Source organism: Lissotriton vulgaris, chromosome 6, assembly GCF_964263255.1.
Source record: "Lissotriton vulgaris chromosome 6, aLisVul1.2, whole genome shotgun sequence".
In the NCBI taxonomy this organism is placed as follows: Eukaryota; Metazoa; Chordata; class Amphibia; order Caudata; family Salamandridae; genus Lissotriton; species Lissotriton vulgaris.
In genome coordinates this window covers 1,408,157,016-1,408,173,636 of record NC_141694.1, presented here as the reverse complement: position 1 = coordinate 1,408,173,636, position 16,621 = coordinate 1,408,157,016, and the positions used below count along the sequence as shown (strand labels likewise).

The 16,621-nt window shown below is 50.1% G+C and overlaps 1 protein-coding gene across 1 annotated transcript in view; it reads right to left on the bottom strand.

Moving 5' to 3' along the window:
• Positions 1-16,621, bottom strand: part of CRNKL1 (crooked neck pre-mRNA splicing factor 1) — a 168,764-nt gene that overhangs the window by 105,906 nt on the left and 46,237 nt on the right. The window lies entirely within an intron of this gene.

Sequence of the window (16,621 nt, the reverse complement as noted above, 5' to 3'; positions counted from 1 at the left end):
CTACAACGGCCTGAAAATAAATACGATTTACCTTTTCAGTGGTAGCACTAGATTATACCACACAAGTGATAAAGTGAGCAGGTGGACTTTGACACACAAAATATCTGCGTCTTTGTCTTTCTATGCATTTCTTCAATTGTAAAACAATTAGGAACATTTTCACATTTCTTTTACATATATAATGGATTTGGTAACTCAGCCTTTTCAGCCATCAGTAATTCCACTAGGGCCTGTTTGGAGAAGTCCTAAGAAGACTAAAGGAACGTTTGTTTCTCACTGGCTAAAAGGAACAACAACAAAAACTACTGCATAGTCCACGGAGCCTTCCTCAAACAATTCCCCACGTTCTTGACACAAAACTCAAATGGTACTGCATAAGCCAAACCGTTCTAGGAGCAGATGATAAATGGCTAGTCAGTGCTAAATTGTGAAACACTTGCAAATGTAGTACACTTTTTAATGAACTGCTGAAAACTGCTCCCCGTACTGGAGGACCATAATATTTTCTGTAAAAGCGTATGGTGGTGCCTACCTCTCCATAGAACCCCATTTAAGGATCTTTGTTGTGTAAAAAATACACTGAGGGTTTAGAGGCCCCATCACATGACAGTATGTGGAGCATAGATTAAAAAATAGGAAAGTATTCAAATATTAAAAATATAGATCACAAAAAGAAAGTTTTGAAATTAAAATGTACCCTGCAAAAAGAACTATGGTGAACAATATTAAAGTGCAACATATCCCACCATTAGGGATCTTTGTTGTTTAATAGGATAGTATTCAAATATTAAAAATATAGATCACAGACGAGGAGCCGCGTCAGCGACCAAGATGGCCGCTTAAAGACCGGCTCCGCCGACCTTCCTCTCCTGACTCATCATCTTGTGGTATATCCTTAGCCCCGACCCTACTCCCGGGTGGGGGAACAGTAGCGGTGCCTGCGGGCGAAGATTTGGGCTTCCCCCGACATCCGGTGACCCAGAAATATTGTCCGGGCGGTTGCGGCCTGCCGGACTGTGAAGCCGGGGCCTCGAGGGGTAGTCTACCCGCCACAGAGTTCGACAACATCGGCTGCCGGGAACGAGCGAGGTCGGCCTGGCTGAAAGACTGGGGGAAATAAATTGAGAGGAGCCTGAGTGTGAATATGGGCTTTCCCTTGGCCCCAGCATTCGGAGAACGTGGACTGGTGAGCTCTATAGGGTCATAAAAAGCTCTGTTATCAGCCACACTCTGTTGCCTGTCGGAAATGAACGGGCGGAGGAACGGGCGGACAGGCCGTGACCGCATCGGGACCCCTGAGTAGCCCGGTAGCGCGCCAACATTAGCCAAGAGTAGGAGAAGAGGCGTGGCAGCATCGCGGTCCTAAAAGAATTGGCCTGAATGGTGGGAAGTGCTGTTATGGCCCCGCAAATTGCGTGAGAACCCGATGCATTGGACTCTGCCCAGCAAAAGAGTGGGGCACTGAGGCACCGCTGCCAGCGAGATCGGCCCTCCGGACTGGGTATTGCACCACCCGGGAGGGGTGGGGTGGTGCTGCGACTGTCAAGTGTTGCCGGGCATGCCTGGCGGCGCGGGATTCCTGACGGGCCCACGGCGGTAAGGAACGGACACCTCGCTGATCATTAGATCTGCCTGCGTGATACTGGCTGTGAGTCCCCGACGGTCCTGGATGTTCTGGGAACTGCCTAATGACTGCTTGATATTGGGATTGTGCCTAGCCTCGATCATCCCTGGAGAGCGGATTGTGACTGTGGTCTAACGGTTGCGCCCCACACAACAATTGGCTGCCGGGGAGGATTTGGCGGGGGTGTCTGACCGCGGACCGAGACTGCATCTCTCCTGACCAGATAATATCTGAGAGTAGGCCTGCATTGACTTCCTGGGCAGGGTCAGGCAGGGGAGAGAGTGGTGCAATTGGAGGCATCCCGCCACTGACGACTGGGGTCGGCGAAGACACCGTAATCTGGACGGTGGGCGTGAGACGACATACTATTCATCGAGGGGCGTGATGGCGGAGAGAGCAGACCCGGACAAACTCCTGCCTAAGTCCTTGAGGGGGACTAGACAAGTTCAAACTAACAAACTGGATCGCTATACAGTACCCAAGGGGTCCCCGATTGACTCGAAAAGGGGCCCCGCGGGGGGTTCCGAAGATACTCCTGCAAGCGAAGAGCCAACGTTGGCAGATCTTATGGCTGCAATCACTAGAGTTCAAACTTCCTTGGGCCAGAAGATGGAGGCTTTCAAAAGTAAACTTGATACCGTGACAATTGAAATGGGGTTAATACGGGCGGATCTCACAAAAGCAAGTGAGAAAGTCAAGTCGCTGGAGGTCAAAACAACTAGCCTCATTGATGACGTTAACCTGTTGCAGCAGGAAGTGCGCGATCTCAGGACTTCCAGGGATCTTACTGACCACAAGCTCGATGAATATGAAGGACGGGCAAGGAGTAACAACATTTGCATACTGGGAGTACCGGAGAAATCAGAGGGTCCAACGCCGGATCTATTAGTGGAAAACCTCATTCTCAATCATCTCAAACCTATAGGCCTCAGCAAATTCTTCAGTTGAACGTGCCCATAGGGTCCCGGGTGGTAGACATCGCCCGAGGGTGAACCCCCGCCCGATGATAGCTAGAGTCCTTAATTTCCGCAATAGAGATGTGATCCTCCAGACGGATCGGGCGGCGGCCCCATTGGTATTTGAGAACGCGACCCTGCTGTTCTTCCCAGACTTCACCCAAACGGTACAAAAGCAGCGACAGGGATTCTTGGAGATCAAAAAGAAACTGAGAGGGGGCGTGGCTACCGGCCGATCAAGATGGCCGCTTAGCCTGTTAGCTCCGGGGACCCAGCCGCCCTGTTCAATAAATCCGCACACTTATCCTGACAAATATGCTGCTCCGACGACGGCCTCTTGGATCGGAGGACCAACAGTATCGCCTGATGTGACTTTCGTGTAAATCGGAGGTTTGAATCAACCCGAGAGACTTGCTGACGAACTGCGGCCTACCTGGAAAGCGGAGTCCGGCTGCTAAAGTTTGGAACCGGCCGGCGGCTAGGAACCGGAAGTTTGAAGACGGCGCTCTCGATCCGGCGGAACGAGCGGATGGAAGATCCCTCAGCGCTGATGCGTGCTCGCCTGGTGGCTTAGCATCGATTGCTGCTGATCTGGGCTCTGCGGTTTCAGCTGCTGGCTGTGACAGAGTTGGAACTGGTGGCTGTGGTGAGTGCGGGACCCCCTTTCTTCGGCTGCCGCCGTGAGAAACGCGGCCTACGCCCCAGAGGCGACCCCCTCCACCTTCGTTCCCCAACACAGACTCCAGTATGACCCGGCGCATACACAGATAAACGGTCTGCATCGTGGGCTCGGCCCAACGTTCCTCAAGACTCCGGAGGGTTACAGGACCTGAATTTGGGGTGTGGAACGCCATAAAACGTTACTGCGGCTTCTTCGGGCCCCCACTGCCCTATTGTTTCATAGTACTGTATGCAACGGACATAAGTCGCCATGGCTGGCAGGGGACCGCGGCATACCGCAACGCAGGCGAAGCTGGATAAATTTGCTTATGAGAAAGGATCATCTCCCGGCCACTCTCAAACTAAGCCTGCAGACGGCGAAGGGACAAAAAAGGTCACTCTCGAAGACGTGATGAGGGCCCTTGCTAACATACAGGCGACAGTGGGCACTATATCCACAGATGTATCTTTGCTGCGCGCCGATCTCCACAAAATGGCGGATAGGGTCAAAGAAGTGGAAATAGTAGCAAAGTCTCTCGCGGCGGACACTTCTGAACTGGAGATCTCGGTCGCCCAGATGGAAAAGGAGAATAAGGCACTGGCGGAGAAGCTTGACGAGCAGAAAGGGCGGGCAAGGCGAAATAATGTTCGGATCATTGGTATTCCGGAATCAGAAGGCACAAGAGCTATGGACCTATACGTTGAGGAGCTAATTACCACCAAACTGCAACCTAAGGGACTCTCAAACTTTTTCTCGGTGGAGCGTGCACACAGGGTGCCCGGTGGCAAACCCAGACCGGGTGCTCCCCCGAGACCGGTACTCGCTAGGTTATTCAACTTTAGGGACCGAGACGCCATCTTACAAGCAGCAAGAAATGTCTCTCCCATCCGAGTCTTGAACTCTATGGTCTCGTTCTTTTCGGATTACACGGCAACTGTTTCCAGGAAAAGGCGAAGTTTTTTGGAAGTCAAGAAATTACTTAGGGAGCAGGAGTTGCCCTATTCAATGCTCTTTCCCGCAAGACTTCGTGTGGTGGCAGACGACAAGACTTGGTTTTTCGATACCCCTGAGGCTGCATATGACTGGTTGGAAGGGTGGCGCACTGTGGACAGACCGGAGCGTAGACCAAAACCACACCGACACCGGGACGCTGAAGGTGCAGCCGGGGGCTCTAGCTCTGGGGACCCTGATCTGCACCACTCTTCGCATCATGAAGAGGAATGAGCTATGTTTCCTTATCGCTGCTCCTTTACTACAACAGTGATCCGGTGCAAATATGGGGCTCTGCTGTTTGAGACTCTGACCTGGGTCAAGACTAGGGGCATTAAGGGGCTGGTACCTGGCTGAACTCTTCCTCCGACAAGCAAGTATTGGGGTGTTGGGAGGGATAGAGCGCTCTGCTGAGTTGGGGTGGCGGGCAGTTGAAAGTTCGTCTAGCAGGGAGGCAGGGAGGATGGGTGGGACACAGGGAGGAAGGTTGGTTGGGTTGTATTTCTTTGTTTCTTTTTCTTCTTGTATTATAATGAAGACGACATGTTTCCCGAAAATAGATGCATTACAGGATTTATCCCCCGCGATGTTACATACACTGATAGATGGCTGCACAAGTAGCAGATGCACCTGAGACTCGTATAACCCGCCAGTCGGCTTTAACAGTCCGAACTTGGAATGTTCGGGGATTGGGGGACAGGGTGAAGCGTGACCTAGTGCTGCAATACCTAAACCGTTGTAGCCCGGCCATAATTTTACTGCAAGAAACTCATCTGGTAGGCTCGGCCTCAAAGGCAATGGATAGATGGGGATATAAGTTCATTGCACATGCAGACTTCTCATCGGGTTCGAGGGGGACAGGGATACTAATAAGGAAGAACTTTCAGTTGGTGGTTCAGCAGACACGTGTAGATACTCAGGGACGCTTTACAGTGGCAACGGTGCAGTGGTAGGGCCAGCTTTTTAATTTTGTGTCCGTATACATTCCGCCAGGCCTACATGCTACAGCGCACACTGCCCTTTCGGCTTTTCTCTTGACTGTGCCAACCGCAACATTGGTGAAAGGGGGCGACTTCAATGACGTTGCAGATCAAGAACTCGCTAGACACCCACATACGGCAACAGTGCGGGTAGCCGGATGACTCCTCGGACTACTTGACACCTTGGGACTCACGGACTGCTGGAGACACAAACACCCTTACGATAGGTAATACACTTACTACTCAGCTGCCCACGACTGTCTCTCCCGGATAGATTACATCTTGGTGTCTGGGGATGGGCTGCAGGGTATTGAGGAGATAGACATCTGCCCCAGGGGAATATCTGATCATTCTCCACTGCGACACACATATACGAACCACCGCCCTCATAGAAGCCGAATTTTCCCAATCCACGCGGGCTACCTGCAGGTCCCCTCTCTAATGAAGGGTCTAAATAATGCTACTGAACAATATTTCCGGAGAATTCTGGATCTGTAGATTCACACAGTACCCTGTGGGAGGCTTACAAAGCAGTCCTACGCGGACAGGCCATAGCCTCTGTTGCTGACCACAAGCGAACACAGCGACAGGAACTTAGCGCTTTAGAGGAGGCACTTAACACTGCAATTCGGGAACAGGAGACTCAACCGTCCCTCGGGGCTGTCCAGGCTGTCCGGCTACGGCGCACCGAGTGGATGACATACCAGAAAGAAATGGTGCAGAATACAATTCAGGCCACCCGTCATAGGGTTTACGAGCTGGGGGACAAGGCCGGAAAGATGCTGGCATAGCTGGACAAGAAGGAGAGAGCGGGTAGAGTCATTGCACAGCTGACGTCACCTTCTGGTCATACGACCTCGGATCCCGAGGCCATAGTCGACCCACTTGCAGACCACTTCGAAACACTGTACACACCCCAGGCGCAGTACTCGATCGAGGAGGCATATGATTATATCAAAGATTTGACCATTCCCGGCCTCTCCCCAGAAGCAGCGCTCCAACTTGAGGCGGATATCACAGTGGAAGAAATACAAGAGGCAACCAACGCATTGGCGTCTGGTAAGGCACTGGGCCCCAACGGGTTCCCAGTGGAGCTGTACAATAACACGGTTCAAATCACGGCCCCCCCATCTCATCAAAATGTTTACCGATAGTCTGGAAGCAGGAGAACTCCCTAGAGATCAGCGCCTCGCCACAATCATTCCGATCCATAAACCCGGTAGGGCGGCGGAGGCTTGCGCCTCTTACAGCCCTATCTCTTTAATAAATGCGGAACCAAAAATCCTCGCCAAATTACTAGCGCAGCGACTGGCCCCGCACCGAACTACCTTGGTGCACCCAGATCAATCTGGCTTTATGCCATCTCGCAATACATCGCATAACCTACGACGTTTGCAGGCTGTTTTGGCCCGCCGGGACAGTATAGAAGAACCAGCTGTTCTCCTTTCCCTCGACGCCACTATGGCATTTGACACCGTGGAATGGCCCTATTTATTTGCTGTGCTTCAACATATGGGCTTTGGCCCCAAGTTCTGCGCTTGGATTCGTTTACTTTATACCGGGCCCCTGGCCCAGGTATTAGCGAATGGCCAAATCTCTAGGGACTTCCCGCTCGGTCGAAGGACCAGGCAGGGTTGCCCGCTCTCCCCCCTACTGTTTACTCTGGTCCTTGAACCGTTAGCAATTTGGATCAGATGGGAACCATCCATTAAGGGTATCCCGTGGTCACCGACGTGGAAAGATCGCATATCTCTCTACGCGGACGATATCCTTCTCTATCTCACCTCTCCCAAAAAGTCAAATCTTGAGCTCCTTAATGTCTGCGAAAAATTTGGGAAAGTGTTGGGACATAGGATTAACTGAACTAAATCGGTCCTATTCGTTCTTGCAGGCCACCCACCGTTGCTCCCGGCGAGCTGCCCCTTGAGTTATACCGACGCGGCGTTTAAATATCTGGGTATTTATGCTTCGTCAGACCCGGACGAGTTCTACGCCCTAAATTTGAAACCCCCACTGGACCGTTTCAAACGGGGTGTAAAAGTATGGCGTTCCCTTCCTCTTACACTCCTTAGCAAAGCTGCACTGTTCAAAATGATGACGCTTCCCCGCTTCCTGTATATTCTCGAAAATACGCCGTTCCCGGTCCTCCCCTCCTACTTCACGGCGATCTCATCTGCGGTCTCGGCTTTGCTGTGGGACGGTAAGTCGGCATGGATTGCGCAATGCAAACTGGTAAAAGACTGGTATGATGGAGGCATAGCACTCCCTAACATAGAACTATACTACTGGGCGGCCCATCTCAAACAAATTAACTGCTGGCTGCATTCCCCGCAAACTGAACCCGCTTATTTAGCTGATAGACAATGCTTGGAACCCAGAGGTTTGTTGCGAAACCTCTATAGCCGTAGTGTGCCGACCGACCTGGTGGGACCGACAAGACACACGATTCAACTCTGGTACAAGGCACACAGACACCTCCAATGCGCTAACACAATCACGCAAATGACACCACTGTGGGACTCATACAGACTAGGTTTCCTTCGCAACAGTAAAGGGTTCCAGGCGTGGCACAACATAGGAATATCGGTTGTGGGAGACCTTTGGAAGAAGTGCAAGGTAGTGGACTTCGCGTTTCTACAAACCAAATATGAGATGGCACAGTCTGAACATTATAGGTACATACAAATCCGCCATGCACTGCAGACAGCCGTCCCGGCAGAGACAGTCCTACAGGAATCCACTCCTCTTGAGCTAGATTACTGACAGAACACAAACCGGACAGGTTAGCTAAGTTACGGTTGAGCTCGTCGAGGGATGTGGGCGACTTTGATGATTCAGAATGGCAAGAGGCTATCTCCTTGCCGCGGGAAACAGCGATCCCCTCCAGACTTAAATTGGTACAGCTGAAAATACTGCACCGCACGTATTACACCAGAACAGTCGTGCATAAGATAGGGAAGACCTCTCACGAGTATTGTCTTCGTGGATGCGGGGAGAAGGGAACGTTCTATCACACTATTTGGGACTGTGGTCGAGTGGCTATTTTCCTCGGCCGCTGTGATGCGTACCATCTCCCAAACCATGACTGTTTCCCTGCTGCTTGAACCCCGGCGTTGCCTGTTAAACGTATGGGACGCAACGGATTTAACCCTTCGACAGCAGGACTGGGCCATGCTGGGGATGATGGTCGCAAAGCGAAACATAGTTAGACTGTGGGGTGCTGAAGCTTCACCTACGCTGAGGGACTGGTGTAGGGACATGGATGTAGCGATGGTTGCCGAGAAAGCGGTGTTTGTTCATCGGGTGTGCCCCAGGAAATGGGGGCAGATCTGGGGGGCATGGAACAAGTTCAGGGGGGATATTTGTGAACCGCCCCAGATTGACTCGGATTAGACTAAGAGTCCCATTCCCACGATTAAGTGCGGTACGGTGGGTTTTCAGTTCATTCCGGAATTTAGCCATTAACTGCAGAAGGTTTACCGATGGGGACTTAACGGTATTTGCACTACGTATTTTCAAAATACTACATACATGATTGTTTATGTCGTCTTCCATGTTTGATGCGATACTAACAAGTTTATTTAATAATAATAAAAAAATGGACCTAAGTAGATTTATGATCCGTCTGTGAATTAGGTACTCGCATGATTATGGAAGGCCGCCGTACCCCTGGGATGTTGGCACATGGGCTGTGTTAATATTGATATTACAGAGTAACTGTGAATACGGTGCGGCCGGCCCAAGGGGTTGTAGGCCACAAGCTGTGTATAATGGTGAAGTACAATAAAGGTCTTTAAAAAAAAACCAAAAAAAAAAACTGAGAGACCTGGGTATTAAGTAGGCCATGATGTTTCCAGCCCGTCTTCGTGTAGAGCTTAATGGAAAGACCTGGTTCTTTGACAACCCTGAAGTGGCAGCGGATTGGTTAGATAATGTCCAAATGTCGGACTCCGGGTCACGGGAGATGGTGGAGGCCGATGAACAATGACTGCGTAAATGCAGGAACGTAAGGGGTAACCCATAGTTGTACATTGCTGTTGGGGCGAAGGGGGGCATATACTTGTATTCCCTGCTTAGTAGAGCCTAGCTAGGTTTTTTGATTTGAAAAGTGCAGGGGTGACTATTATGAGTAGGGGAGGGGATGGCGGACCTGTTAGAAGGTCCTCCTCTGCTTTTCTACCTTTAGTTACTTGCAGATTAGATTGGGGCGATAGGCACACTGCTAGTTGGGGATAAGCGTAAGCTACATGCAGGGGTGAGGGAGGGGAGCTGGGGGTTCTTTTGTATTGAGTGTGTTTTAAAAAAATGTTTTTTATTGTTTTTGTAATGAAGTTTGTTTTTATTGTTTCTTTTATCCATCAGGTGACAGACGAGATGTACCACCTTAATGTCTTCTGTTAGGCAGGGATTGGGGATTAACATGCTTAGTTGGAATGTGAATGGGCTGGGAGATAAGATAAAGCGAGGGATAGACAATCAGTTGATCCGATGTAGTTCTGTTACAAGAGACGCACCTTGTTGGGAATTGTTGTATGGAGTTGCACAGGGGAGGATATAAACTGGAATCACATGCCGGATTCACCTCAGGATCCAGGGGAGTGGGGATATTGGTACGAAACTCCTTCCCGCTGACAATTCAAGCCACCTGGACGGACAGCCGTGGCAGATATATTGGGATCTGAGGGTTTTGGGAAGGAAGGACGGTGACCCTATTGTCCATATATGTTCCGCCACCCCTCCGGACTGAAACCTTTCGCGATCTGTGTAGAATTTTCCTATCCTTGCCTCTTGGAATATTGATTGTGGGAGGTGATTTTAATGCTGTGATGAATGGTGAGTTGGATAGATTCCCTCTCCGAGTTTTGCCGTCCTCTTGCCGATGGTTGTCTGATTTTGTGGAGACTACTGGTTTGACCGATGAATGGAGACTGAGAAACCAGTTAGACAAACATTACACACTTCTCGGCGGCTCATGGTTCCCTCTCGAGAATAGACTGTCTTGGTGCCTACGTCGCAGATAGCCGGAGTTAGAGATGTGAGACACCTGGGCAGAGGAATCTCCGATCACTAGCCGGTCTGGTTTCGCACAGAGGTGGGATGCAGGGATGTTAGTAGAGTTGTCCCTATAAATGCATGGCAGTTAAAGGATCCCTCCATCAAGAAAGAGGTCAAGAGAGCCACAGATAGCTACTTCCACAATATTGTGGGCACAGTTGAGTCAGAGAGCACCCTTCCTGAGGCATACAAAGCAGTGTTCCGGGGAGAGGCACTGTCCCTGATCTCAGGAAAGAAGCAAAAAGGTTGCGAAGAGGTAGATAGAGTGGAGGCTGATTTGGTGACGCTGGAGAGGGAGGGGTCGAAGACCAGCACTCCGGAGGTGGGACACAGATTGAAACTCCTCTGTGATGAGTATAAAAACCTGGCTAGGGCGCAGCATGCAGACACTCAAAGTAGGATCTATGAACATGGTGATAAGGCTGGGAAGTTGATTGCGTGGCTAGAGAGAGGGGAAAGGGCGATGAGATTGGTGCCGGAGTTGCACTCAAATGACTTGGGTAAAATTACGGATCCGCAACAGATAGTGGAGGAGTTCTCGTCATACTAGAGCATAGTTTACATGGCGGCCAATACACACACAGAGACTGAGAACGCAGACATGCTGCGGGATATTCGTATGCCGACTCTGTCGGAGGAAGAATGGGTATTTCTAGACTCTCCGCTCACGAATGATGAGGTGGCACAGGCAATTAGGGGAGTAAATTCCAGGAAGGCCACCGGCCCAAACGGAATCCCCGTAGCGCTATATAAACCGAATGCCAACAAATTGGCACCTTTTCTGCGAGATATGTTTCTGGAGAGCAAAGGGGAAGGACAGCTCCCCTATGATCAGCGTATAGCTAATATAGTAGTCATTCATAAAGAAGGTAGGCATCCGATGGAGTGTTCCTCCTACCGAACAATCTCACTGCTAAACGCAGAGCCCAAGATACTGGCAAAATTGTTAGCTACCAGACTAGTGAAGGTCATTACGGCATTGATCCATCCGGACCAGTCTGGATTCATGCCCCGCCGTAACACAGCACTAAATATACGGAGACTGCAAGGGATTCTGGCCAGCGCATCACATGTACACGAGCCAGCGGTTCTCTTGTCATTAGATGCCACCATGGCTTTTGACAGAGTCGAATGGCCCTATTTGTTCGCAGTCTTGAGTAAAATGGGCATTGGTCCAGAGTTTATTGGGTGGGTACGCCTCTTGTACTCATGCCCCCTTGCTAGAGTTGTGGTGAATAACCACAGGTCCGCGGATTTCCCTCTGGGACGTGGAACGAGACAGGGATGTCCGCTCTCCCCGTTACTGTTTGCACTGGCACTTGAGCCGCTCGCGGCATGGGTGCGATAGGACAGAACGATTAGAGGACTAAGATGGACACCAGACTGGGAGGACAAAATATCGCTATAGGCAGATAATATCCTGCTTTATCTTACCACTCCCCGGGTCTCACTGATTAATTTCCTAGACGTCCTGGCCATATTTGGGAAATACTCGGGTTTTGCCATTAATTGGAAGAAGTCGGTCCTCTTCGTGATCAGTTGGGATCCACCAGACATCCCGAGCTACTGTCCCCTCTGGATAGAACAGACAGGCTTTAGATATCTAGGAATCTTTATGACCATGGACCTGAAGTTACGGTACAATAATAATCTGAGGCCCCCGTTGGTTCGGCTCCGCCGGGATGTGGAGAGATGGAAGGAGTTGCCGCTCTCCCTGTTGGGAAGCGCTACTCTGTTCAAAATGATAGCGCTACCCCGGTTTTTATACGCGCTTCAGAATGCTATGGATCCGGTGCCTCCCTCCTATTTCAAGGATATAGAGTCTCTTCAAAGACGACTCCACTGGGAAGGAAGACCACGTATTGCTTTTTCCAAACTCACACTGCCTTGGTATGATGGGGGAATTGGTTTGCCTGATCACCGTAAATACTACTGGGCCTCCCAACTGGCGACGAATAATCATGCGCTTTATGGGTCACCCCTAGACCCCGGGTATGTAATGGACCGGGGCCAAATGCCCGGACATGATTATATGAGAGCCCTCTACACCAAATTGGGTAGGATCTCCCTCATTGGACCAGCTGCACATGCGGTTCGGGTGTGGCATGTGGTCAACCGACATGTCAAATGGGATGGGAGGATCACGCAGGCCACTCCTCTGTGGAGCTCTGAGGACTTAGGTAACTTGTGGAAAACAAAGGGCTTTGGCCGATGGGACCTCATTGGGATTTCGAGAGTCAAAGATGTGTGGGGGAAAGATGGGATCCTCTCGTTTGAGGCCTTGCAAAACAGCTATCAGCTAAGCGAGAGCGAGAGATATAGGTATCTACAGATAAGACATACTTTACTGACAAATATTCCCCGGGGCACTACGCCTCCTGAGGCTTCCCCGCTAGAAGATCGAGTGCTGGATGGACACCTCCCCACTAAAACCATCTCACTGATCTGCAGAAAATTGATAAATCATATGGAGGATCCACTAGCGACACTTAGAGAGCAATGGAGTGCAGACGGATTAGTCATAGATGATGAAGATTGGAGGGAGGCGGTGTCATCCCCTAAAACAGTCGCCGTCCAGATGAGATTAAGGCTAGTGCAATTGAAGATGTTACAATGGTCCTATATGACTGGGCCTCGATTGGTGCGAATGAGTTTAGCTGAAGATGAGAGGTGCAGGAGAGGATGTGGAGAGACTGGAACATTTATGAATATATTGTGGCACTGCTCAGAGATACAGCTCTATTGGGCGAAGATACATGAAAAGTTCCAAGAGGTTTTGGGGGTGGAGATGCAGATAGAGGCTCAACGCTGTATTTTGAATGTTTGGGAGCCCTCGGACCTCACAACACATGGGAAACAATGGGTGACACTTGTATGTATGATTGCCAAGCGTAACATCGCGCAGTTATGGGGTGCTACTCAGGTGCCTCAACTTGGTAAATGGATGGAAGATCTTGATTGGAGTATGTTCAGGGAGAGATCGGTATGTGGCTAGTGGTCGCCCTGGAAAATGGGGGAAAATCTGGGGCGCATGGAATAGCTATAGAGGTGATATTTTTGTCCCTCTGACTGTGCAAACCGATGTTGTGGCGTTGGAATCTCCATGATCCTAAAGAAAATCTCAAGTATCCATTGTAATGTCTAAGTGATTATTGTAAATTTATTGATGGTCGCCTGATGCTTATTATTTATTTTGTGTTTGTTAAATAAAAAGATTTTTTTAAATATATATATATATATATATATATATATATATATATATATATATATATATATATATATATATCACAAAAATAAAGTTTTGAAAAGAAAATGTACCCTGCAAAAAGAACTATGGTGAACAATATTAAAGTGCAACATATCCCACCATTAGGAATTTGTCTCTGGGTATGATTTGGCTGGCATTAATCGTGTAATCTAGAACACGCTGCTAATAAGATTGGCTGTACATGAGAATGTTTAAGATGTCAATATTTTTAATGGACATATATTTGCATCGCCTTTATTTTTGCAGTCAAATTTTTTGCATCTTTATTTTTTTATGGAAACCTGTCAATAGCACATCACTAACTTGGTCAGTAAAATGAAATAAAACTAATTTCAAACTAACATGTCGCCAGGTAGACGTGTATCTCGAGCTCAAGTCCTTTTATCCATAGGGCATCGCCATTTGACTGCATGGCTTACTTTGATTCTACCACACCAATAAGAGTAGGAAAAAAATTCTGGTTTCAGGAACAACATAACATTGTCCGGTTCCCAAAACTATATGGACTACGAGTCCACACATCCTTTGAAGGCAAGTTTACGTAATTTATGATTCAAAATAAAAGTGATCACTTTTCTCCATGAAGAAGCACTTTTTACAAATAAGCTATTTGCTAGGGTGATCTTGCACAAAAATAACAAGCATTGGCATAGCCAATAGGTCTCGCATTTGGGACCTTATAAGTATTTAGCCATGCAACAGTTGGTGTTGTTGCACCAAGGATATTCTGCTGCACAACTAAAAACTTATACGGACCAAAAAGCTAGACCTATTAGCTATGCCAATTCTTGTTTGTTTTTTGCTACTGTTTTGTTTAAGTTGCCAGATCTACAATGGCTGGACATGGTTTTTTTGTTAACAGTTCTTTGCATCAAATGAACTTGTTTTTATTGCTCTGAATGTTGTTTCCATTCTGGTTGTAGGAAGCAGTCATTCCCGGGGGTGTGGGGGCTGCCTAGCTGTGCACCAAACTTTGCAAATGAGAAAAAGCCTGGTGCAGGCGCAATTTACAAGTGTGGAGTGAGTGAGCCCCAGGCAGCATGACTCACTCAAACAGGAGTTCATGCACTGCACCTGCATACTCAGCATGGTTTAAGGAAACTCGACCCACTCCCTCCCAGGCTCAAACACATATTTACCAAGAAACTCTGAGGAGAGCCTGCCTGCTGCACTGACGGCTGATGGTGTGTGTGCCTGGTGAAAGCGTGCACTGACGGCTGGTGGTGTGTGTGGCTGGTGGAAGCGTGCACTGACGGCTGGTGGTGTGTGTGGCTGGTGGAAGCGTGCACTGACGGCTGGGGGTGTGTGTGCCCGGTGGAAGCGTGCACTGAATGCTGGTAGTGTGCGTGTGCCTGGTGGAAGCGTGCACTGATGGCTGGTGGTGTGTGCGCCTGGTGGAAGCGTGCACTGGCGGCTGGTGGTGTGTGTGCCTGGTGGAAGCGTGTACTGACGGCTGGTGGTGTGTGTGCCTGGTGGAAGCGTGCACTGACGGCTAGTGGTGTGTGTGCCTGGTGGAAGCGTGCACTGACGGCTGGTGGTGTGTGTGGCTGGTGGAAGCGTGCACTGACGGCTGGGGGTGTGTGTGCCCGGTGGAAGCGTGCACTGAATGCTGGTAGTGTGCGTGTGCCTGGTGGAAGCGTGCACTGATGGCTGGTGGTGTGTGCGCCTGGTGGAAGCGTGCACTGGCGGCTGGTGGTGTGTGTGCCTGGTGGAAGCGTGTACTGACGGCTGGTGGTGTGTGTGGCTGGTGGAAGCGTGCGCTGATGGTGTGTATGCCTGGTGGAAGCGTGCATTGGTGGCTTGTGGTGTGTGTGCCTGGTGGAAGAGTGCACTGACGGCTGGTGGTGTGTGTGCCTGGTGGAAGCGTGCACTGACGGTTGGTGGTGTGTGTGCCTGGTGGAAGCGTGCACTGACGGCTGGTGGTGTGTGTGCCTGGTGAAAGCGTGCTCTGACGGCTGGCGGTTCGTGTGCCTGGTGAAAGCGTGCTCTGACGGCTGGCGGTTCGTGTGCCTGGTGAAAGCGTGCTCTGACGGCTGGCGGTTCGTGTGCCTGGTGAAAGCGTGCTCTGACGGCTGGCGGTTCGTGTGCCTGGTGAAAGCGTGCTCTGACGGCTGGCGGTTCGTGTGCCTGGTGAAAGCGTGCACGGACGGCTGGTGGTGTGTGCCTGGTGGAAGTGTGCACCGACGGCTGGTGGTGTGTGCCTGGTGGAAGTGTGCACCGACGGATGGTAGTGTGATGGCTGGTAGTGTGTGTGCCTGGTGAAAGTGTGCACTGCCGGCTCGGGTATGTGTGCCTGGTGGAAGCGTGCACGGACGGCTGGTGGTGTGTGTGCCTGGTGGAAGCATGAACTGACGGCTGGTGGTGTGTGTGCCTGGTGGAAGCGTGCACTGATGGCTGGTGGTGTGTGTGCCGGGTAGAAGCTTGCACTGACGGCTGGTGGTGTGTGCCTGATGGAAGCGAGCACTGACGGCTGGTGGTGTGTGTGCCTGGTGAAAGCGAGCACTGACGGCTGGTGGTATGTGTGCCTGGTGAAAGCGAGCACTGACGGCTGGTGGTGTGTGTGCCTGGTGGAAGCAGGAGCATTACCAGTGATAGAAGACACAAATTAAACTGATTAAGAGGAGGGGGAGAAGGGAGGGGGAGTGCGAGCAGAGGAGCATGATTCACAGCTAGAAGACACAAATGAAGCTGACCAGGAGGGAGGGAGAAAAAGGAGGGGGGTAGTGCAAGCAGAGGAGCCTGATTACAGCAATAAAGATACAGATGGCAGCTGTGCACGTGCACAAGCTTGTGAACGCAAGCTGTAGGCCTGCAAAAGTCTCTGGTGGAACTTTTAAAAGCCACTTACTAAAGGTCTCGAAGAGACCTTAAGAGGACGTGTTACTGCTATCAAAATCCAACGTAGATATCATAAGAAAAAGAAATCTGTAGTGTTTTCATACACAATGGTCACATTCGTTACAATCTCTACCCTGCTTTACCTAGATCAGCAGTTCTTAATCTGGAGCCTGTGACACCTATTCAATGGGCTCACAACTGTTTAGAAAATAAAATATTATAAGAAAGTGCATATACTTGAAAAAGCAA